Consider the following 23,349-nt stretch of genomic DNA (forward strand, 5'->3'; position numbering starts at 1 on the left):
GACTCTCTAATCAATTAGATAACTTCATCTTTCACTGAGTACTATTGCAATAGTCTGTTGCCAACGGCGATGATTAATCAGTGCCACTTGAATCTTTGCTTCCTGGGGGCTTTGCTCTTCTGCTCAATGCAAAATGTCTAGAATAATATTTTTTGTTACTAAGTACATAATGTTTGTTGGTTGATGGTTTGAACTAATAAGATTACAGTACAAATGGGCATAAACTTGATTCTTGAGTTCATCATAAAGTAGGGTTAATGAAGAGATCTTCATTAGATCTGGGTTATCTAAAAGCCCAGGTTACCCCCACCCCACCCCCACCTTGTATTTCCTTAGGCTCTTTGGAAACCTGGTACATAAAGAAAGGTCTCTTTATTCTGGAATAGAGTGGAGCTGTTTCACAGTGCTTGTGGGAATGTTTCCCTTCAAATCACACTTCTATAAGCATAAGAATTAACAGGCCTTCATCAAAGAGAAACACTACTTAACCACACCTTCCTCATTTTGGGGACCACTCTTAAAAACAATTATTCTGTAACTAATCCAGAAAACTCTGAGACTGGTGAAGAGGGGACACAAAGCCTAGATATTTTCCTTTACAGTGTACCTGAAAAACAAAATAAGAAAGAATGGACATTTTGGTGAGCTTGAACTCAACATATATTTTAGTATTCTCAAATTTTGCCTTGGAGCAATCAATTTAGGCTACCCAAACATCCTGATTGTTTTTGAATTGATTTTAAACATTGAAGCATTATGGCAGACATGTAAATGAGTCTTTCTGTATCAAGGGTGTATGAATTATTTATTTTTCAGATAAAATATCAGGCTGAGTTAAGAAGAGAGAATCACCTAGAAAGATATTATGCCATTATAGAAATGAGACATGCAGCATTGGTGGCAGGGTCTTTTAAAAGCATAAGGGCTAAAAATAGAAGAGCAGAGAAAGAAGCAGGCCAGGCAGGGCCAATTGAATGTCTGGGTGTGAATAGAATAGGAAATTAAAAGGAAAACAGAAAAGGCATATAAATAAGCAGTCAAATCTCGCTATCAAAACAGAAATGCAAGAGAAATCATCAGAAATCATTAGAAGCTTTGTATGTTAATAAATTAATGTTTGCATAATCTTGGGGATGAGAAATCACTCCATAAACATGATACCAGTATTAAACACAGGTCAGAAAAAATAAGAATAATTGTAGCGTAAATTATCTAAATATGTTAAAATCAGAGCACTAGGAAAGTATTTGTTACATATACAACAGAGAGAATATTGCAATTATATGTAATAAGGCCTTAGAAACCAAAGACAGATGAGCACATCAGAATGAAAATAAAAATATCATGAACAGGCACTGCTCAACACAGACATGATCATGACCAATACTATTTACTTCTACCATCATGCAAGCAATTTTGAATTAAAAGCAAAAATAAGATATTGCTTCCACTTTGTCAATTAGTAAAGATTAAAAATTAATAAAGGCAGTGTCTACTGGGAACAAGCAAAAAGGTGTTAGAACTCTAAATTCATCTTGCCAAGGTAAAATTTGACAATATTGATTTTAAATGCTTAATATTTATTTAAAATACATTTTGGAAGCTAGGTAGATTACTCAGGCACTAAAAGCAAGCCCTTCTCTTGTGGAGGATGCTAAGAATGAGCTACAGCACCAGGTGATTCACAGCTGCTCCCAAAAATCCACTTCCCAGCAGCCCTTGGGCCTGAGGGGATTTGATGCCCCAGTGTAGTCCCCTACAGGGGCAGGAAGGCTAGAGATGGTGGGTAAGTGGGCGAGTATCTTCATAGAGGCAGGGTGAGGGGGAATGGGATAGGGGGTTCTGGAGGGGGGGCTTCTGGAGGGGGGCCTGGAAAAGGGATAACATTTGAAATGTAAATAAAGAAAATATCTAATAAAAGAAAAAAGAATTGGACTAGAGATCTGAACAGAGAGTTCTCAAGAGAAACAATAAAAATCGCTAAGAAATAAAGAAAAAAAAATCCACCTTCCTCTTTTGACCTCTGAACAAGTGCACTCACACTTGAGCATGTGTATGTGCCCGTACACACAAAGTCACTCACACACACTCATACACAAAATCATTCACACACACACACAATCACTTACATACATCATTAAAAATAAAATAAAATCTTTTCTAAAATAATTCCCTTGGATACTAGAATTCTAACAATAATAGTTAGGATGAAGTCATAAAAAATGGATGAAGTATACGACTATATTTTATTGTTATTATTTTTATTTGATATATTCTTTATTTACATTTCAAATGATTTCCCCTTTCCTGGATCCCTCCTCCCTGAAAGTCCCATAAGCTCTCTTCCTTCCCCCTGTTCCTCCATCCACCCCTTCCCACTTTCCTGTCCTGGTAATCCCCTACACTGCTGCACTGAGCCTTTCCAGGACCAGGGGCCTCACCTTCCTTCTTCTTGGGCATCATTTGATATGTGAATTGTGTCTTGGGTATTCCAAGCTTCTAGGCTAATATCCAATTATCAGTGAGTGCATACCATGAGTCTTCTTTTGTGATTGGGTTACCTCACTTACAATGATATTCTCCAGTTCCATCCATTTGTCTAAGAATTTCATGAATTCATTGTTTCTAATGGCTGAATAGTACTCCATTGTGTATATAAGCCACATTTTCTGTATCCATTCCTCTGTTGAGGGATACCTGGATTCTTTCCAGCTTCTGGCTATTATAAATAGGGCTGCAATGAACATGGTGGAGCATGTATCCTTATTACATGCTGGAGAATCCTCTCAGTATATGCCCAGGAGTGGTATAGCAGGGTCCTCTGGTAGTATCATGCCCAGTTTTCTGAGGAACCACCAGATTGATTTCCAGAGTGTTTGTACCAGCTTGCAACCCCCACCAGCAGTGGAGGAGTGTTCCTCTTTCTCCACATCCTCACCAGCACCTTTTTTTTTTTTTTTTTATCTTAGCCACTCTGACTGGTGTGAGGTGAAATCTCAAGGTTGTTTTGATTTTCATTTCCCTGATGACTAAGATGTTGAACATTTCCTAAGGTGCTCCTCAGTCATTCGGTATTTCTCAGGTAAAAATTCTTTGGTTAGCTCTGTACCCCATTTTTAATGGGGTTATTTTGCTCTTTAAAGTCTACCTTCTTGAGTTCTTTGTATATCTTGGATATAAACCCTCTGTCAGATGTAGGGTTGATAAAGATCTTTTCCCAATTTGTTGGTTTCTGTTTTGTTCTTTTGACAATGTCCTTTGCCTTACAGAAACTCAGTAATTTTATGAGGTCCCATTTGTCAATTCTTGATCTTAGAGCATAAGCTATTGGTGTTCTGTTCAGGAAATTTTCCCCTGTGCCCATGTCCTCAAGGGTCTTCCCCGGTTTCTTTTCTATTAGTTTCAGTGTGTCTGGTTTTATGTGGAGGTCCTTGATCCATTTGGAGTTGAGCTTAGTACAAGAAGATAAGAATGGATCAATTTGCATTCTTCTGCATGCTGATCTCCAGTTGAACCAGCACCATTTGTTGAAAGGCTATCTTTTTTCCACTGGATGGTTGTAGCCCCTTTGTCAAAGATCAAGTGCCCATAGGTGTGTGGGTTCATTTCTAGGTCTTCAATTCTATTCCATTGATCTACTTACTGTAACTCTAAGTATATGCCCCTTAAAATAATAATTCTGTAGTAAAATGTGTCATTGAGTTAACTTTTGTTCATCATAAGTTATGTTGCCGAAGAGAATTAGTTAAGAAGAGAAAATGGTCAGGTGCTATTGTTTAAAATAAAATCAGTAGATTATAATCAGTAGGTTATAATGCCTTGTATATCTAATTGCTGTTAAACAAACTTGCCCGTATGTGGAGAAGTTATGGAAGAACACACAATAAGATGTTAATGGGGCCATTTTTTTATGTTGTGATTGTAGATTTTATTCAATAGCTGAATGTTAAAGTTCTTCATGTTTTCCCAGTTTATTTGTAGTTTAAATTAGCAATAGAACTTTGAGTCAATAATATCTATTACAGTGACACGGAATTGAGTCAACTTAGCCATCTACCATGACAGATGACAAAACCAAATGGAAAAAATGACTTGACAATGGCCTAAACTCCCCCTGTAGTGCAGGCTAAACTCATTGAAATTGCCTTCCCCTTGCCTCTACCTCTTGACTGCTCAGACTGCAGGACTGCTCTCCTGAAACTGGCAATGGAACAACTGTAAGTCACTCTGTGAACTTTAACAGAAAGCTTTTGGAACAAAACAAGAATGTATGATAAATGTGACTAAGCTGGTGACATCCATTCCTGGGACTGGTGTGATCTCCTTTGCTGGATGCTTCTGGAGACTGTTTGCAGAATGTTCTGAGCAGCCATCTGGGAAAGATCACCTCGGGGCAAGCTTGGCCCAACAGCAAACCATCTTCCAGGACAGACTAGGTGGCTCCAAGTTATCGTGCTGCCTGTCACTCAGATGTATCTCAATACAATGCTCTCCAATTTCCTAAGTCCTGGGAAGGGAAATGGTCATGTCGAAATTCAAAGACTACACACACACACACACACACACACACACACACACACACACACAATCCAACTACAACAACCACCCCCCCAACCTCTCCCATCTCTATTTTGGCAGACAGTAGAGACACCAGTAGACGCCTTTACTTCTATTCTTGTAGAAAATAACTCCAGGGACACACAGACATTCCTTCCCAAGGATCACACTGTGCATTTTGGAAGAGCAAGGTAGTGTTCTTGAATCATACCATGAAAATTCTTCTCTTCCATAGTTGACACGGGGCTGTGTGCTCCAGTGGCTGTGTAGTAGGTGCAGGCGTTTGTGGTGCCATTTCCAAATTTCTCTCAGTAAGGAATGCCAAGAATTAAGAAACTGGAGTCTGGAATAGTATTGAGTTCCAAATTATGTCTATTGAATGAATACCTCCTCTTGGTTCAACTTTTTAAGCCTCCTCACATTCCAAGTAAGACAGATTTTGTGAATCACATACACAGTATAATCCAAAGCCCCAAACTGGTTAAAGGCGGAGCTGACTGACCCAGGAATGAGGAAGCATAAAAACCAGTACTCCCTGCAAGTTCTTCTCCAATGGAGAACTGCTAGGGCTAAACACAAACACCGTGCAACCTGCAGAGCTTCTCAGGGGAATTTGCTCCTGGTACTGGCAGAGAACTCCTTTTCTTGGAAGCTTTTCCCACCACCCGACTTCCTGTGTCATTTCTAGCCCTTCTTCTAAGAAATCCTCCATGGTGCTTCCATCAGAGAAAGAGGGTGCATAGCTAGAAGAGCAGAGTAGCAGTGTTAGATCAAAAAGGACCCCGAGAAAAGTACAACAAGCAATATAAACTCCAGAGTCAAGCTTTGTACTGCCTGGACAGTCTGCCCCCGACTCCCTCCACAGTGAAGCCACATTCCTCTCTAGACCCTGACCAGAGCATAGCTTTACAGCCCTCTCCCCTGCAGAGGTGACCCTGCTGGTCTTCCAAGGTCACTATGGACCCTCTGAGAGAGCCTTTGATTTTAGCATGTAAGGGAATTCCCACTGGCTGATGAAATGTTTTCATATTTTATCATCTTCCTGCAGAGAACAGTTTTTGGCACGTGGGGTATTTTTATGAATGTCATGAATAAATATTGTGGGTCGGTCACAGAGATGAGCATGAACTTGCTAGCCTAGGAAACCTGAGAGGCATTAAGCTTTCCCCAACAAAAAGTGGGTATGGAAATGTTTAAATAATGGGACTTTGAAACGCTCATCAGAGCACTGCAGCTGTGTACTCATAACCTAGTGTCAACAGACTTGGGTGGATACAGTTGATGTCAGTTGCATATCTGGATATACATGAAAGTGTGACTGCTTTTATTTTGAATTGAGAACATTTACAAAAAGACAGGCTAAGGCTAGACTTTTACAGTAAAAGACACCAGTCTTTGTGTTTAGACAGAGATAGACCTTTCCACAAAACCAGCAGATGCTCAATATTCCAGACTGCTACTCAGAACTTCCAGAGGCCACTCTGGCTAAAATAAACACCCTTTGGAGAATGCAAAAGGTAAATACACTGCAACCACCACCGTGACTACACAACCCACTGCCCTCGGGGGAAGAGAGTCTGGTGGAAACTGATTCCAGAAAAGCCTTCTTGACATAGTGATTCACCACCATGATGTTTTCCTTCTTGGGAACCCACCATGTGCCCATGTGGCTGTTCCTGTCTCAGCCACAGGCTTGAAAATCCCTGGGGAAATCCATGTATGATGTTAGCAGTTCACAAGGCCCCCATCCCAAATCTGCTACAGAAGACCTGTCCCACTAGCTCCCCTCCCCTCATTGTCCCAGGCCCAGGTCATGTCAAGAAGCACATAGAAGAAGCGATGCCTCTTATCTCTTCTGCCCTGTGTGTCTTTTGTCCCCTCTTCTCAGAGTTATTCTCCTTGCCCATCGTCCACTTTAAGTCTAAATGACAGGAGTCCATATAACCTCTCAACTTTTTAATCTATTCAAGATCACTTATCTAACACTTATTCCAAAATTTTCCTCTCTCTGGGTATAAACAGTTCAACACTATCTGCCATTGTCTCAAATGTAAGTGCTTAGCCTAAACCCAGACAGTAGAATCTTACTGCCTGGTACGCATCCTAGGTAGTCACTAAATACATAGACAGGAAGAAGAAATGAAAGGGAAGAAGAGAAAAAGCTGGGGAGGAGAAGGGAGAAAGCGGGGGAGGGAAGAGTTGATCTGGACTTGATTTGGAAAATACAAAAAGGAAATACAGTGCAAGTGCCACCATGACATTACAACCAAGTAGCTGATTGTCTTCCAGGGGCATTCATTCATTCATTCATTCATTTGTTCATTCGTCATTCATTCATTGTTCTGCTATCTGGGCTCTATAGAGGTCACCATGCCAAGGTCCACAGCCCTGCCTCCATAGTCTGAAGTCTGTAGAAGAAAGTCTAGGTCCTTCTACTTCCTCTTTACCTACTGGGTGTTTCTCCAGCTTCAGGAGTAGAAGACTGTTGTACTGGAGCCAGCTTTGACTGTGCTGAGAGGGTTCTCATTGTACTCCTCTTCCTGTGAGTAAGGCCTTTACTATGACCTGCGAAAGTAGATTGGAGATCGTGTAACATCATTGTAACTCTACAAACCATCTCATGTTTTTTTTTTTTTCCACTTTATTCTTTTCTGGGAAGAATCACCAAACACCAACAGAACAGCAAAGCAGCCATCCCTGGAAAGAGTCTAAGCAGGACTTAAGGGGGACCTAAAAGAAACATGCTGAGTTCACTTCCAGGACATGAGGCCTCCTAAGAGATCGAGGAAGCAACTGAGAGAAGGGCAGCCATTTGTAAAGACTCGGCACACTGTGTTCAATTAAGGGTGAGGGCTATTGTGTGACTACGCACTGCAGATCTGTGATGTCAACACTAGCATCTAAAGAGGAGAGAGAGGAAATCCCAACTGAGAGATTCTCGCACTGCCTTCCCAGAGCGCTCAGCTGCCTTGTATCTGCAGGACGCTTGTGCTGTGAGCCTTGAAAGGGGAGCACAGGCCTTGTTTTGTCCTTTCTGCTGACTGTATCATACGATTTCTCTGTTCTGTAGAAAGAGGGTTGAACATAAAAACCCAGCCCTGGATTACAATGTCTCACTGCATTCCTCCGTCTGTGGAGGCTGCTTTCAACGTCCCTTGACATGGAATCCAAGGAAGATTTACTAAGTGACAGGCAAAGCTGGCTCCAGCGTTGTGTCATCTCCTCCTGTCGAGGGGTCTTAGCTAGACTGCCTTAGCTCTCCCTTCGCTCAGAGTTTCATAATCCAAACTGCTCACGGTATGTGCCTGCAATCCTAGCAACCAGGAGGTAGAGACGAGAGGGTCAGGAGGTCAATGCCAGCCCAATGTGAGTTGGAGACTAGCCTGAGATATATGAGACTTTGCCTCAAAAACCATGGTGAATGAATGAATGAATGAGTGAATCCCGCCCCCCCCCCCAGACAGGCACATTTCTTTGATTTTCAACAATTAGCATTTCTTAACAGGAGTAATTGGATTTCATAGTTTGTTCCTTCTACTGGTAATTACACAGAATTCAAAGTCCTCCCTAGCAAAAGGAGCACTGGAGGTTACCCGCTGTTTCCACATTCGACGCACGCTAAAGCAATAACAAAAATGAAGCTGTTTAAATATGCCAAATCTAAAAAATCATTTTCACTTCCAGACTTCACTATTGTGACTGTCTTTCTAGTTGATATTTTTAAATCTTATCACTTTTGGCCACACATCCACATACCACCCTGGGTTATTTATAAAGATAAATCCTGTGCTGAGATCAGAATCTACAATCATTTTTTTTTAAAAAAAAAAAAGCTTTAAATTTGTTTTTGCTGCTTTAAAAAAGATTTTGAAAATATTTTCCAGTGGGTTTTATTTTATTTTATTTTATTTTTTTAAGATCTTGGTTAAAAAAAAGAAAAGCAATTGCTCAGACTATAAACTGTCTCTGGGGCTGTCAACTACCACATATTTAAGATAACTTGAATTATCCAGGAACTAGCAGCTCACTGTTTGGATGTCTTTGTACCTCAGGTTTATTATGATATTTTAACACTTTCAGTGTATCTGCCTAAAAATATATCTTCCATCGTTAGCGCCTGGCTTCTTGTAAAGAGGGCTTAGCAGTAAATTGACCTTGCATTATCCATACTTTCTGAACCTCAGTTTCCTCATATTCGAAGTAGAAAAAATAATATCAACTTTACAGAGTGAAAAATTAAAATGGACTCCCCACCACAGCCACCCAAATGCACAATAATTGGTAGTTTAAAAATGTTAATCACAGAATACAGTTGAAAAGTAGTGATTTAATGCTAACAACTGCAATAGTGTGTATGTCTGTGTGTGTGTGTGTGTGTCTGTGTGTATGTCTGTGTGTTTGTGTGTGTGTGTACCTGTGTGTGTCTCTGTATCTATGGGTCTGTGTGTGTGTCTTGGGCCTGTGTGTGTGTCTGTGTGTCTATGTGCCTGTGTGTGTCTCTGTGTCTGTGTTTGTGTCTATGTGTGTGTGTCTCTCTCTATATGTCTCTGTGTGTGTCTGTGTGTGTGTCTGTGGGTGGTAGGTGTGGGTAGGTGTCTGTGTCTGTCTCTGTGTGCGTATCTGTGTGTGTGAGTGGGTGTGGGTATGGGTAGGTATGTGTGTGTGTGTGTATGAGTGCGTGCACGTGCATGTGCACTAGCTCATGTTTTCTATTCTCCAGAGCCTGCACACTTTAGGAGAGTAGACAATGACCTCCCTTGACCTTGAACCTGACCATGAACATACAATGTTCATGTATGTAGTAACTTTCTTAATTCTCAGTGGCACTGAGAAGTCAAAGTTGTCAGTGTGTAGAATCTGTTTACAGTTTGCAATTTGGCTCTATTTTAAAAGATTCTGGGATTTTGTTGTTGTACTCTTCTGGTTAGTAAAAAACACTTGCAATTCTAATGCAAGTTTAATAAATAACTATTACTAAGTTTATACCTACACAGAGCTAGCATGGCAATGGTGCAGTTGGCTTTCCTACAGAGGGGAGACACTGAGACTTCAGAAGGCCAATAGGGCAATCATTTGTGATTTGCTTTGGTGCTTGCTTCAGAAACAAAGAGCTACAGTAGCTGGGCTACAGCTAGAAAATATTTGATCTCATGTGTGAAGGTGCTGCCTCCGCTACCAATGTCACTAGGGCTGTGAACTTGAAGTTGAGTGGGCGTCACGTAGCTTTTGCTCTACAAGGTCTCTATTTCTCCCTTTTATCTGGTCGACATATTCTATTCTTTAAGTTGTATAAATAAATATAAAAAAATGTATCATACTAATTTACAAATTTTATCTGGTGCAGCTGCCAACTCCAAACAGATTTGGCTCAAACTATATTCAGTTCTAAGTTTAAATACCGCATATGCCCATGTGTAAAGAAAACTTTAAATCATAGAATTAAAAATATTCATCTAACAGATATTCAGATTACCCAATACATGCTAAGGTTCAAAGGGGTAAAGACAAGAGAATGGGAGATTTAGGGTCACATTTGAGAATGCTAGGCCTTTGACTTTGGAATTACAGTATCTTAAAGGACAAGATTGGAAAATATGTCTACTGTCTCATTACAGTAGAGAGCATTATATCTATTGGGATATAATGCTACTTGGGAGCTGTGCTAAGAAGGATCCAGGACCGAGGTAGCTCTGGATAAGGAACATGCCAGGTATGTGACACGGACATGGGGAGGACAGCAACTGCCTATAAGCTAAATAGTTATCTTTACTCCACGGTTGAATGTAACCTTCATCAAATCTGACACAGAAGAGGTGAAGTTCAGAGGGATCACCTCATAGACAACTCTTTTCTAAATATAAGACACTCTAGCTTCTCCCTTTTGATTTCTTCTGAGCATTGGTCTTCGGAGCTTGAGGAAGACATGATAGCTTGCTGCTGTGACAGGCCTCTGTGATAAATAATCACTGCCCTTCCCAGTCTATGGGCAAGGAGAGGAATAGTATGAATTCTTTACATTCTCTTTGCTTGTGGACATTGAGTGGTAAATTTGTTTGTGTTTCTGATGACAAGATAATTTTTCATTAGTGTCATGTTCTGACCCTTGGGGTGATTTGTGATGACAATGACAATATTGGGGTTTACCACTGATGAATGTTATAAGTTCATTCTGGATAGCAAATTCCTGTCTCTTGACCTAAAGTAGTCCCCTTGAATCTGCTAGCATCTGAGAAAATTGCCATTAAACCAGAGGCATTTGTCTGAAGGAAAAACAACAACAACAACAACTGGCTAACAATGCAGTATTGTCCATTGCAGGAAATCGAGCAAGAGTGGTTTATACTAGTGTGTTAAGATGGTCAAGGAATGCTGCAGGGCAGTGGGCTGACATGGGGGAAGCTGATGACAAAGGATGAACGCTCTACTGCCCCTGAGTCAGAAGGGATGTGAGCCACTTCTGGGTTTCAAAGATGTTAGCTGGAGGAAGAAGGTCACTGGGAGGAAGCTGTGGCTTTTGCTGGGAAACATGGTCAACTTGTGCATACTTGAGGAATGGAAACACATGGTGTCCCCTTTCCTCCTGCTAAGTGAAGCCCAAAGCCTATCAGATCACTTTGAAGGGCAGACCCTAGGACAAAGAAAGGCGACAATGGGTCTACGGGGCAGGGGACGGGGGTAAAATCCCAGCTCATGGGCATTAGGGAAATGGCAGGCCCATAAGTCCCAAACTCATTCTTTCACGCTAATGTAAAAGAAAGAAAAAAAGAGTCTCCTGATCACAACCTGATGTCACTTGAAGCTGAACAGGGACCGATGAATCCTCATAGTTCAAGGGTAGCCCGACTCATAGTGAGACCCTCTCTCAAAAATTAATAACTAGAAAAGACCCTCACACTTAAAACAAGGAAAATACCCAATCAACAATAAAAATATCTTCAAAGCAGAAGGAATGCTCAGTCGTCTTTTGTCTACCTTTGTCTTCCTTTCCAGTCTTGGTTTTGAGCGGCACCAACCTGGTTCTCCATTCACATCTTTGAACCAGAAAACAAATCAGATTTTACCTGCAAATTATTGTATGTATCTGTTCTATTGTACCTCAGAGTACTTGGTGGGGGAGGGGTATGGATGAAGGACTTGCTCTTTTCTGTCTTGTGTGACTCAGAGAGCTGGAGGACAGCATTACCCTCAAACCTATCAGTGAACAATAAATCCACGGATGCTAGGGCTGAGATTCTCCCTGGAGACAGCAAATAAACCACTTGAAGCCAGCAGAGAGTTGGGATGAACCATCTTGAGAAATCAGGGCAGTTAAAAGCAACTGTTTTTAGGGTGATCTAGAAGCTACGTGCCTATCCTAATAAACACTCATGTTAGCAGTCTTAGGAAAATCTTAGATTTTCACCTAAGTCTGATCATCAGACTTAGAGCAAACAAAAACATGTGAACCCCTCCAGTATAGACTCAAAGAGGTGATCCCTATCTCTGTGTGCATGGGTGTGTTTGTGTGTGTGTGTGTGTGTGTGTGTGTGTGTGTGTAGGTGTTCTCACTTGTTTGTATGGGGATCTGAACCTGGGTTCTCATATTGTCCAGTGAGCACCTTTCCCACTGAGCCATCTCCCTGTTCCTGTATTCAAGGAATTTTGATCAAAACGTTACCTGTACAAAACTAAAAAAAAAATAAATAAATAAATTTAAAAAACCCAGACTTCAGTGAGCATACATGATAAGGAACACTTTGTAAAGACAGTATGAAAACAGAATCTCTAACAAAAGAACTACTGTAATGTTCAACAGTAAAGTCAAGCACAACCCAGCAAGCACTGAGGGAAGTGGAAAATATGACTTCTAGAATCATAACATTTTAATAATCAAATGATCAATGTTTAACAAGACAAAAAAATCACAAGATACAATGAGAATAAAATGTCCCCATTCAGGAAACTATGACTCATTAAAGTGGACAAAAGAATCAACAGTAACTGTCCCTAAGAGATCCCAGACATCAGACTTTAAAATAAGTCTTTTAAATGTGCTCAAAGTGCTAAGATAAATGTGGCTCAAGACTAAAGAAAGGGCCAACAACAGCAATAGAATCCTGAAAGAAGACCCAACAGTAACTCCAGGACTAAGAGCTACGGCGACTATACTCAGCAACTGCTGGGGTTCAGAAGCACGCTTGTATTGGCCAAAGAACACATCAGAGGCATTGAAAAAAATATTTAAATTATTGAGTCTGGGCAGAAAGAAAGCATTAACCCGAGTGGACTGAGCGTGAAGGACTGTCAAGACCGCATCAAGGAGAGTGACAGATATATGATGGAGATGCCAAAAGGAAGGGGAGAGGGAAGATGACAAGGAGCTGTTAAAAAACATAACATCCAAAATGTCTTCCAGTTAATTTCATGAAAGACACCGAGTCAAGCGATCTTGGGTGTGCCTTAACAACGGTAGACTTGAACAGGCTTACAAGACATATTTCAGTCTGCTAAAGGCAAAGCTGAAGAGAGACTCTTAGCAGCCATAGAGAAGCAGTGTGTCAGACTTGGGACCACCCCCCAACACACACACACACACACACACACACACACACACACACCAGCCACATGACCTGCCAGTTTCTCAGCAGGAACTGGAAAGCGGGAGGCTGGGGGATGATCTGCCCAAAATTCTAAACAGCAACATCACCTGATAATTCTGTGCTTGGTGAAGCTGTCTCAAAGTGAGGGTGTGTGGGAAAACTCTGCTAATTAAGATGGAAGTCCACTGTGACTCCATAGCTTCTGGGCTAGAGCAATGTTGTAGACTCCCTTCATTAGTAGGGCTTCTCCTTCTCTGACCTTGCTGGGGAATTCAAAACCCCACACTTATATCTCTACCCAAGCAATGTCATGTTGCTTCAGTGAGATAACATGGCCGATTTCTTTTCTCCTGATAAAACCTGTTTAGCTAGTACCTGAGTTTCCTGAAACGCTTCCCCCCACTAATGAAGCACTTTGGTACCTTAAGTCATCATCCAATGACCTTAACCCATTCTGGATGTTCCTACCCTCACTCCCCAAAAACTTTATAAGCTTTTAATCACCCTGAGTAGAGTTGATCTGCCTCCTGATAGCTGGCCTTGGTGTGGTCACTCCTATCCATACTCACAGGACCCCAACCCCCATCCCCACCTCTGGGGCCCCTGTGGACTGGATGTGCTGATGATCACAGGAATGGGAGAGTCACAGGGTAGAGTTGGAAAGTGCTGACCATACAAAAGCTGAAGGGTTTTCTTCATCCCCAAACTTATCTCACAGGCAATTGTAAAGGAAACCATTCCTCTAAGGCACAGTAGCATATGTCTGCGTTGTAAACACTCTGGAGGCTAATGTGTGAGGTATGCCACCACTTCTAACTCATCCCAGGACATGCAGTGAGTTCAGGGCCAGCTCAGGCTACATGGTGAGACTCTAACAAGCAATAGAATCTAAAGGAAGTCCTTTAATGGGGAAAAAAAGAGAAACAGAAACCTCAATGGAGACATGAAAAAAATCTTTGTTAGTGGTAGATACATAAGCAAACATGAAAGCCAATATTTTGAAAAGGTGGTTTTAACTCTGTTCTTTAGATTTTTATAAGTTTTAGATGAAAGTACATAAAAATAATTAGAAATCTATTACTAAGTATGTAATATATAAATACTAATATAAAATTAAGAGCAAGGTAAGAGAGTAGAACTTTATGGAAATAGCTTTTGTATTCATTTGATTAATTTGATCTCTGTCAAAATTAGATTGCTTTAACCTTAGAAGAGTGTATGAAATTGACAAGTGACATGGTCTCGATAAGGAAAATGTCTATAGAATACACATAAAATTACATAAGAACAATGTCACTACCAAAACTCAACTAAATACAGAAGAAGGAAGTAGTGGAGGAAGTTAGAGAGCCAAAAATGTATGTAAGAATAAATAAAATACATAGAAAGAAACAACAACAACAACAACAAAAACATACTTGTAAGTAATTGCACTAATGTGGATGTCTTAAAGATATATATCAACGGAATGGATTTTAGAAGTTAGACTATAAGATATTGACAGGAGACTCATTTTAGACCTAAATAAAGAGCAGAGTTGAAGTCTGCAAAAGTTTATTATATCTCTATATTAATCTAGAGAATGACAATGACACAGAAGTATTAGACCAAATCAGCTTGAAAGGAAAAGCTGATACAAGAAACAAGAATATTATATACTATAAAAAGTTTATTCATGAAGGATATGTATTAGGTGTGCATAAAGCAAATATTAACAGATTTGAAGAAAAACAATCAGGGATTTGAATACAGAGAAATTTCAGTACCTCTCAATTAATGAATAGAACAGCAAGTTAAAAGATGAATTGTGGTAGACTTGATGGAGATTATAGAACAGTTGTATCTTGAAGAAACATAGAACATTTCCTCAAACCATAGATAGTATAACACATGTTTTTCTCCTTTACATACAGAATATTAACCAGAATAGCCACAAACAAGTCTTAATAAGTTTCAAGCTATAAGAACTATGTAGTTATAATTCTGTACTGACCAGAATGGAATAACTAACTAATAAATGGCAGAAGGACTAACAAAAAAAATGTCAACATATAGAAACTAAACAAGAAGTGTAAGCATATAGAAACTAAACAAGAAAATTTCAACCAGTTGATCAGAAAAGACACAAAAGGAATTAAAAGTTACTTCGAGATGAATGAAAGCAAGACTATAACACAGCACACCAAAAATTATAGAATGCAAAAAAATCAGTTCTAAAAGCAAAATTTCTAAGCTATAAAATCTTACATAGAATTACCTAAACAATAACGTAACTTCATTCTTCAAATGTGTAGGGGGAAAAAAGCAACTAAACTCATAGTTTTCTAAGGATGAACAAATTAATCAGAACAGAGATGAACAAAATACAGTTTGGTATGACACTTTAATCTCAGTACTCAGGAGAACTGAAACAGGAGTTCAAGGCCATCCTGGACTACATAATGAACTCCAGGGTATCCTGGGATATAGTGTAAGACCCTGCCTCAAACAAACCATAAAAGGTATAGAAAAATAATAGAGAAAAATTAAAGTAACTGGTAGTTCTTTGAACAGACAAGCAACGTTGACAATTGTGTCAGCCAGGCTCAAATAATTAAAATTTAAATCCGGAAGTTAAATTGCAGCATTACTGCTGGTTTTATAAGGAGAGCATATGTCAGCAGGTCATGCCATCAACATTTTCCAGCCAACTGAAATTCCTAGAAATGCCAAGCACGGCTGCATCATATGGAATCAGGATCCAGGTCTTCTTGTAACTAGTGAGGGTGTTGGGTTAATGGTCAAAATCCTCCCAATACTGAGAAGTCTTGGGAGAAATGAGTTAATGGATGAATTTCAGGGTTTCCAAGATTTTCTGTCAATCTCCAAATCTTCCTAAAAAAGGGCGGGGGGGGGGGGGAACTGCATCAGCCCATCCTCTGAGCTAACATGCCTGAAAGTGGAACCAGCAAACAAACAAAACAAAACAAAAAACTCTACCTGCAAAGGCAGACCAATATTTCAATCAGATGTTACTGTAAAAGTCCTTAGGAAAGTGTGGCTAAAGCAAGTTCAGTGCCATCTTAGAGGTTTGCTTCTGAATCCAGGAGTGAGTGAGTTGTATTCCCAAGAAGCCAGGGCGTAGTTTGGTACTTGAAAAACCGTCCACATAATACCACATTGATTAATACAACGAAGTGAAAAATTCCACATAGGTTGATTTGACAAGGTGTGCATGTCACTGCAATAAGCACTTACTAGAGAATGTTTTGAATGTATTTCTCTTTCCTTTAAGATTTTTAAAAACCTGTATTGTGTGTTTTGCCAGCATATACTAATGTGCATCACATGCATGCCCTGGGAGATCAAAAGAGGGCATCGTCTCCCCTGGACCTGGAGTTGAAGATAGTTGTGAGCCACCGTATGGGTAATGGGAATCGAACCAGGGTCTTCTGCAGGAGCAAGGAGCGCTATAAACAGCTGAGACATCCCTCCCTCCCTCCCTCCCTCCCTCCCTCCCTCCCTCCCTGCCTGCCTAGAAAATGTTTTGAATCTTCAAGATAACACTCAAGAATAAGTAATATTAGAAAATTGATTCCATATTACATATAAACTCCAGGGCACAGAAGTAATTTTTCAAGACAGTAAAGACTAGCTTTAGAATGTATGCTCACAGTTCGAGATTGCAAAGTCCGGTCCATTTGTACTGTATGTGCGCCTTTTGCTTGGGCATCTAAGAAGAATCACAATGAAGGTTCCAAGATGTGACTTAAGAGAAGCCACATGACTGATTTAAAAGATGAATGATCTTTAATGTCTTTGTCCCTGTCCCCATTCCTCGCTGATGAAAATGTACTATTCTGATTGAATGTTCATTTCAACTGATAAAATGCGGGCTTGGACTGACTCACTCCAGAGCGATGCTGGACTGCGAGGGATGGGCCTGCTCTTCTTCATAATATCTCCAGGAAAACAGTGGCGCCTGTGGAACCAGCAGCTCAGTCATGTAGCATCACTGACGTGGGAGGTACAGAAAAAAAAGAAGTAAGCTGGGAAAGCTGGAATCAATTTGGCTTTGACTCAGAGTCAGGCTCTGTTTAAAAAAAAACAAAACAAAATTCTCTCTCTCTCTCTCTCTCTCTCTCTCTCTCTCTCTCTCTCCCTGTCTCTCAGTTGGTGCAAGCTCACTGAGTTCAGTGATAAATAAAAATAAGAATTATGGTTTCCAATTTTTATGAGTTTTTAATGGGTACCTTGTTCAGCTTCCTGACAAACTGATGCAGTGCAGGCGTGCTACGTCCCTGGAATGCCCGCCACATTTGTTTTCTTGGCCTGGTACAAGGAAAGAGCTTTTGAGATTATGTTCTTTCAACATACAGACTTGAAAATGTGCCTTGGCGTACTTCCGGACTTCCGTGTTTTACACCTTTAAAGCCTCTTTCCTATCTGTTACCTTCAGCACCACAGGGGCTGGAGTTGGCTGTCAGACTAGGTGTTGTCCTTTTACCGGTGGTATGTAGAGGCTAGTAAGCAAAAACTCAGATTAAGGTCCAAATTCTGGGCCATGATCTGAGATAAGGCCCACTGGCTCAGCCTGAAGGGCTGACCTTATTTTCCTCTAAGGTAGAGATGTGGGATTTCTGAGCAAGGAGTTCACAGCACACGACCTAATTTGTAGGGCATATTCTAGAGATGTAACTACCTGTAAGTTTGGTTCCTTCTTGTCCTCCTGTCTTTTTCAGCTTTACAGCATCCTTTCTCAAGCACTGGCCATAGCACGGGGACTAGCAGAGTTGACAGTAACCGAGGGGCACTTAACGTTTAGCAAGCAAACAGAGCCCCTTAGACAGATACAGCGTGTTCGTGAGTAGGGTTTAACAGTATGTCAGCTTCACACTTCAGAAGCTCCTGGTGTTCTCAGAACCTGAACTGTCGAAGATGAATCCACCCCCTCACCTCACGTAATTCCTCAGAATCTGGATGTTTAAGACTCCTCAAAGACAAATTCTGCCCTCTGTTTTTGCAGCGTTCAGCCCATTCTGTGGATCCCCCTTGCGCCCAGAAGTCGGGTCTAGACTGGAGTGTCTTGCTTGACTCAGAATTTTGACTGTCAGTCAACTCTGCAGTAAGCACAGCCATCTCAAGCTCAGATCTGGGATGCTCTTTCTCCTGGGCGTCTTTATCCCTTCAGGACCACCATAACGGCCCCTTGGAATAAGTCACAGTAGAGGTCTGTATGCACTCCTGTTCTGGGGCTGTCTGTGAACCAGGGTGGGGTCGGCCTTCAGCGGCATTGATGTGGTATGTGTCCTCTGCACCCTGAGGTCTGTGTTTAAAAATAGCACAGACACCCCTCCCTGTGCTGGTGACACTCAGACTAACAGGGATGAATAATCGTATTGACAGTCATTTTGGGTTAAGTAAGAAAGATCAGTGAGTAAAATTCACCCCAAACTGCAGAAATATCACGAACTTCAAAAGATGTTTACATTGTAAGAGGGGAGGGGGTGTTGTTTAGTTTCTGTAACATTTTTTATTCTTCTTTTTTATTCTGAACAGTTGCTCTTCCTGAGAAGTGTCTTGTGGGTTGCTGACATGTTAATTCATTCACTCCTGTCAGGAGCATTAGCACTTCCCCAGCTTGCTTGGAGAGGTCTGACAGCCAAACTGGTAGAAAAGGGTTTATCAGTTCATCCAGGTCACCCAAGAGTGGAACAATTCTGAGCCACAGGCTTCTGGCAAAAACACTTCCCTTACACATTATAAAAATAGCCCATTTTCATGTTATGCAATATAAATTTTACAGGAGTCTGTAAGCATTCATTTTTCCATTGTTAACTTTAGGATTTTTTTTTTTTTACTAGCAATGGGCTCGGTTTCAATAAACGATGAAATAAAAGCAATAATCTCTAAACTGGGGTGAAAACAGCACATAACTGGACTCCTTTCTACTGCCAGGGACTGGGCTCGTTTGCCCCGTCGGTACATTGTATGCATAAACACTGATATTAAAGGGCAGTATCTTGTATTTTGGGACTAAAGCATTTTAATGATAGCAGTCCATGGAGCCCTGGAGTGGAATGTCTCAGCAGCAATTAAAGGTTAGCAAGATGACTTGACTTGCCAGTAAATGCCTTCAAAGCAGGACCCAGTTATGCAATGTGGAGCCAAGGGTGAGGCTATGTGGCTCTCCTAGCCTCCCTCTCGAAGCCTCTAGACACAACAAGTATTGCTCCAAGTTGCCTGGAGCCTAGAGGCAGAAACACAAGGGCAGGAGAGTATCAGGCCATGGGTAACAGATGCACAAACCTGAGGCCCGTAGGACCAATGAGGCCAACTTTCTCATTATACAGGCTAAGGGTGACGGAGCTGGGGGCCTCGCCTGTGAGTGTCAGAAAGAAATCAGGGGGAGACAGAATCCGACACCCCAGGCATTCTGCTGTCTTTTGTGGAAATCCTAAGTCCTGAAAATGTATCCTGAGATAGCCACGACTATATCATTGTTAATTATTTGAACTTGAAAAATATACTCTGACTGTGTAAGCTGAAGTTATACTTTAGTAATGAGCACTGATATATCTGGAGGTTAAAAAACCCTAAGTAAATAGTCTCTTATAGATAGCTACAGAATGGATAGCTGGATAGATGGATGACTAGATAGATAGATAGATAGATAGATAGATAGATAGATAGATAGATAAGACAGATAGGCAGGTGGGCAGACAGACAGAGCACAAGTATTATAGCATAGGAATAATGTTAAGTGAATATGGACAAAGGGTTGCAGATGTGTTTGTACTAACTTTATTTTTGAAAGTTATCAAAGCTTGAAAATATTTCCGAATTTAAGGTTTTTTTTTTATTTTTTTAATTAATCATTCCATTCTTTAACATCTCAAATGATATCCCACTTCCAGGTAACCCCCCCCACAAGCACCCCATCCCACAGCCTCCCTCTCCTCCCTCCCACTTGCCTCTATGAGGGTGCTTTCCTACCCATGTAGCCTCCCCTCCCCCACTCCTCCAGCATCCCCCTACGCTGGGGCATCCAACCTCCACAGGACCAAGGGCCGCTCCCATTGATGTAATCTGGCAATGAATAAATAAAATTCCAAGGATCACAAGAGAGGCAAGATCCCCTAGGCCTCTGCCTTGAGTGGGGCATGTTTATCATGGAAAAACTTGTAGCCCCTCTTGGGAGATGCAGAGTTCAGAGACACAACTTTTTAAAAACTCATTTGATGAGAGAGATTTATTGAAATATTTTTAAAATTACCTGAGTGAGTCTGCTCTTCTTTTCCATTCACATCCACGACTGAGCATGCTTCCAGAGTCAGCTATAATCCAGGGAGAAATGAACGACGTGTCCGAACAGCCCAGCGCATGCTCAGTTGAGGGCAGCAGACAGCACCTGCTGTTGAGACACTCACAGAGCAAGCAGAACTACAGTCCGCTTCACAAATCATCTCACCCTTGCTATGCTGTTGGATTCTCACCAGCAGATTTAAAATTCACCCCACTTTGTAGTTAGAGAAACCAAGGCTCAGACCATTTCTAAATCATACAGCTAAGTAGGAATCTTCATGAATTTGTACTCTGGTCCCTTGTCACCTACAGTCAGAACAATGCCTCCTTCAGCCCTTACTGATGGCTCCACACTGTGAACCACTCTGAAATTCATCCCCCTGCTGTATATGACTTATTAATAAAATCATGCAATTAAGCTACCACTGTAACTTTTTGGCCATGTCTTATTTCTTTAATTAAATAGATACAAGGACTCAGAAGGATTTGCTTTGGTTTTCCTTCCCATTCAGGTTAAGAATCTGTGTTAGTTTAGTTTTGTTTTGTTTTGGTCATAAACATGGTACCAAATGGGAAGACATAAACAACATTTATTCTGCCTCCTAAAGTCCCAATGACAAACTGAGGCACGGTTCCACTAAGGTTTACTTTTAGAAACCAATGAGTTTCACGGGCTTTCTTACAGAGAGTACGAGATCCTTCCAGAGCTGTGGGTGCTTCTGTGCCCAAGCATGTGGAAAGCTCTTAGCCTGTAAGGATGAGAGCTCCCTTCCCCAAGGCTCACAGATGGAGACCATCATCCCTGGTCTTCTCCAGTCTGTCTGCTTTAGCTTCTCCCTGAGGCCAGGGTCTCACACAGTAGATGGCACTAGGTGGTAACGCCTAGTGACCCTCCCTACTCATCTATGCTGATGTCTAAATGGCCAAGCCCAGATGGGATACCCTAACTCCCCAAGATGGTGGTTGTTTGGCTTGGTGGATAGCCCCACACAACTGGCAGGTACCCAGAAGACAACCTAATCTTTGTCACACTTGGATATGAGAAAACTAACACCAGAAACTTCAAGTAAAAGAAAAATCACAGAGCTGGTTAAACGCTGAACCAGAATTCGGGAGCCAGATAACCAACTGGTCATCAGCTCGATCGTTTTTCCTAGAAAACAAAACTGTGTTAGGTGACGTGGTTTTAATTGTTTCATGTTAATATGTTTAAGGATCTAAGGCAGCTTTAAAAAATAAGCAGGGCTACAAAGGGTCTTTTTAGGTTGTGTATGTTGTCACTTCTAATATAAACATAAAAGTTTAAGCAATTAAGCACATTTTTCCAGAAGGGAGGCTAGGAAGGGTATCCATACCCATTCTGTAGTCTGTTGCATCTCCCTAATCAAAACCACAAAACCATGTGAGGAACTAGAAAGAACTCCAGAGCCCCGAGTGACTGCCAAAACTGAAATGGGTTTAGAGGACCAGAGCTGGGGTGGGGGTGGGGGGAATGACTCAGAGACTCAGTACCCTACCTCAGTTTCAGCATGTAGGCCTGCTCAGTTCTTCATCAGATAACGTTTTGCGCACAATGGGCCAATTTACCTCACACAGGAAAGCCTGCAGCTGGGTTCAGCCCACCACTTCCTGTGGGAGTCAGCAAAACAGTCTCAGCCCTTCCATGCCTTAGACCAAAATACCTCCAAGTCCTGCGAGGAGCCTCTCTGCTCATCCTGCTCATTTAGTGGGAGGAGACTGCAGTCAGCTCCCGACAGTCATTAGGACAGAAATGTCCAGTCTTCAGGTGTGCTTTTACTAAACCCATGTGCACCTGTGTAGGGAGACTTAACTAGTTTGTGGGATGGGGTGGGGTGGAGAGAACTCACTGCTTTATTCATACAAGTTAATTCTTTGCAGTTACAATGTTCCCGTGCAAATGCAGTTTAAGCATCAGGAACAAACACTACCCTCACTGGAACAGATTTCCCATCCTCCCTCCCCATGGTTATCCTAGTTCCTCTTCCCTGAACTCCTCATTCTGGGATGCAGGGAAACACACTTCTTTCTAATATATTTTTCTAGGAAGAGTAAAGAAGGGGCGGAGAGGATACTCACCAACACTCTGTCTGGATTTCATTCTAAGGCAAAGTCAAATAACAAAGTAGGATAGATGATGATCCAGTGTCATTCAATTTACTCTGAAGCAGTGGTTAAACAGCCTAAGGCTATGATTATCTCCAGAGTTAAGCCCTCTTTTTCTTTTTCTGCTTCACTCATGTCCTAAATATCCCAGCACTGTTAGAAGGTCTCCAAGTTTCTCACCTAGGGGGCCACCATCCCCAACTACGATGGTTAGTGTTGATTATTAGCTTGACACCGTCTCAGATCACCCTGGAAGAGAGTCTCAGTGAAGGATCTTCTAGATTTGGTTAGACCGTGGTTGTGTCTATAGATTATCTTGATTATGCTAATTGATGTGGGCAGACTTTCAGTGTGGGCGACTCCATTCCCTAGGGAGGGTATTTTGAGCTGTGTAAGTAAGAAGCGTTACCAGAGCACCAGTGAGCTCACGTGTGCTGTGACCATCTGCTTCAGGTGCCTCTGACCTTGACTTCCTGGGCAATGGACCATAATCTGGAATTGTGAGTCAAATAGGTGTTTTCTCTTTTAAGTCGATTTTATCAAGGTATTCTATCACAGCAACAGGAAATGAAACTGAGACACAGGCCATTAAATTCTTTCCTTTGTGGTGTCTGCACAGGTCTGGGATGTGAACAGGAGAGCTGCTGTCGCCTCTCATTCAAATCCTGTGTCCCAAAGCATTGGGTTTCTGGCCAGGCTCATCACTAAGTCTGTCCAGAGGGTTCCTTTGCCCCGCTTAGCCCAGCACCACTGATGTGAAAAACATAGTTCTAGATTCAAAGTTTATTTGGTCAACTGAGAGCCC

General features: G+C 41.4%; 1 long non-coding RNA gene across 2 annotated transcripts; it reads right to left on the reverse strand.

Annotated features, from left to right (window-relative positions):
* Nucleotides 1-17,342: 17,342 nt before the first annotated feature.
* LOC127682359 (uncharacterized) lies at nt 17,343-22,804 on the reverse strand. Of its 2 annotated transcripts, none has more exons than XR_007977369.1 (3): nt 22,518-22,804; nt 20,392-22,049; nt 17,343-18,782 (listed from the first exon to the last, which is right to left on the reverse strand). It is a non-coding gene; the product is annotated as an uncharacterized LOC127682359 (long non-coding RNA). The 2 variants fall into 2 exon arrangements; XR_007977368.1 differs by lacking the exon at nt 17,343-18,782 and adding an exon at nt 18,993-19,365.
* Nucleotides 22,805-23,349: the final 545 nt, after the last annotated feature.

The sequence above is a fragment of the Apodemus sylvaticus genome, chromosome 4, assembly GCF_947179515.1.
Source record: "Apodemus sylvaticus chromosome 4, mApoSyl1.1, whole genome shotgun sequence".
Classification (NCBI taxonomy): domain Eukaryota; kingdom Metazoa; phylum Chordata; class Mammalia; order Rodentia; family Muridae; genus Apodemus; species Apodemus sylvaticus.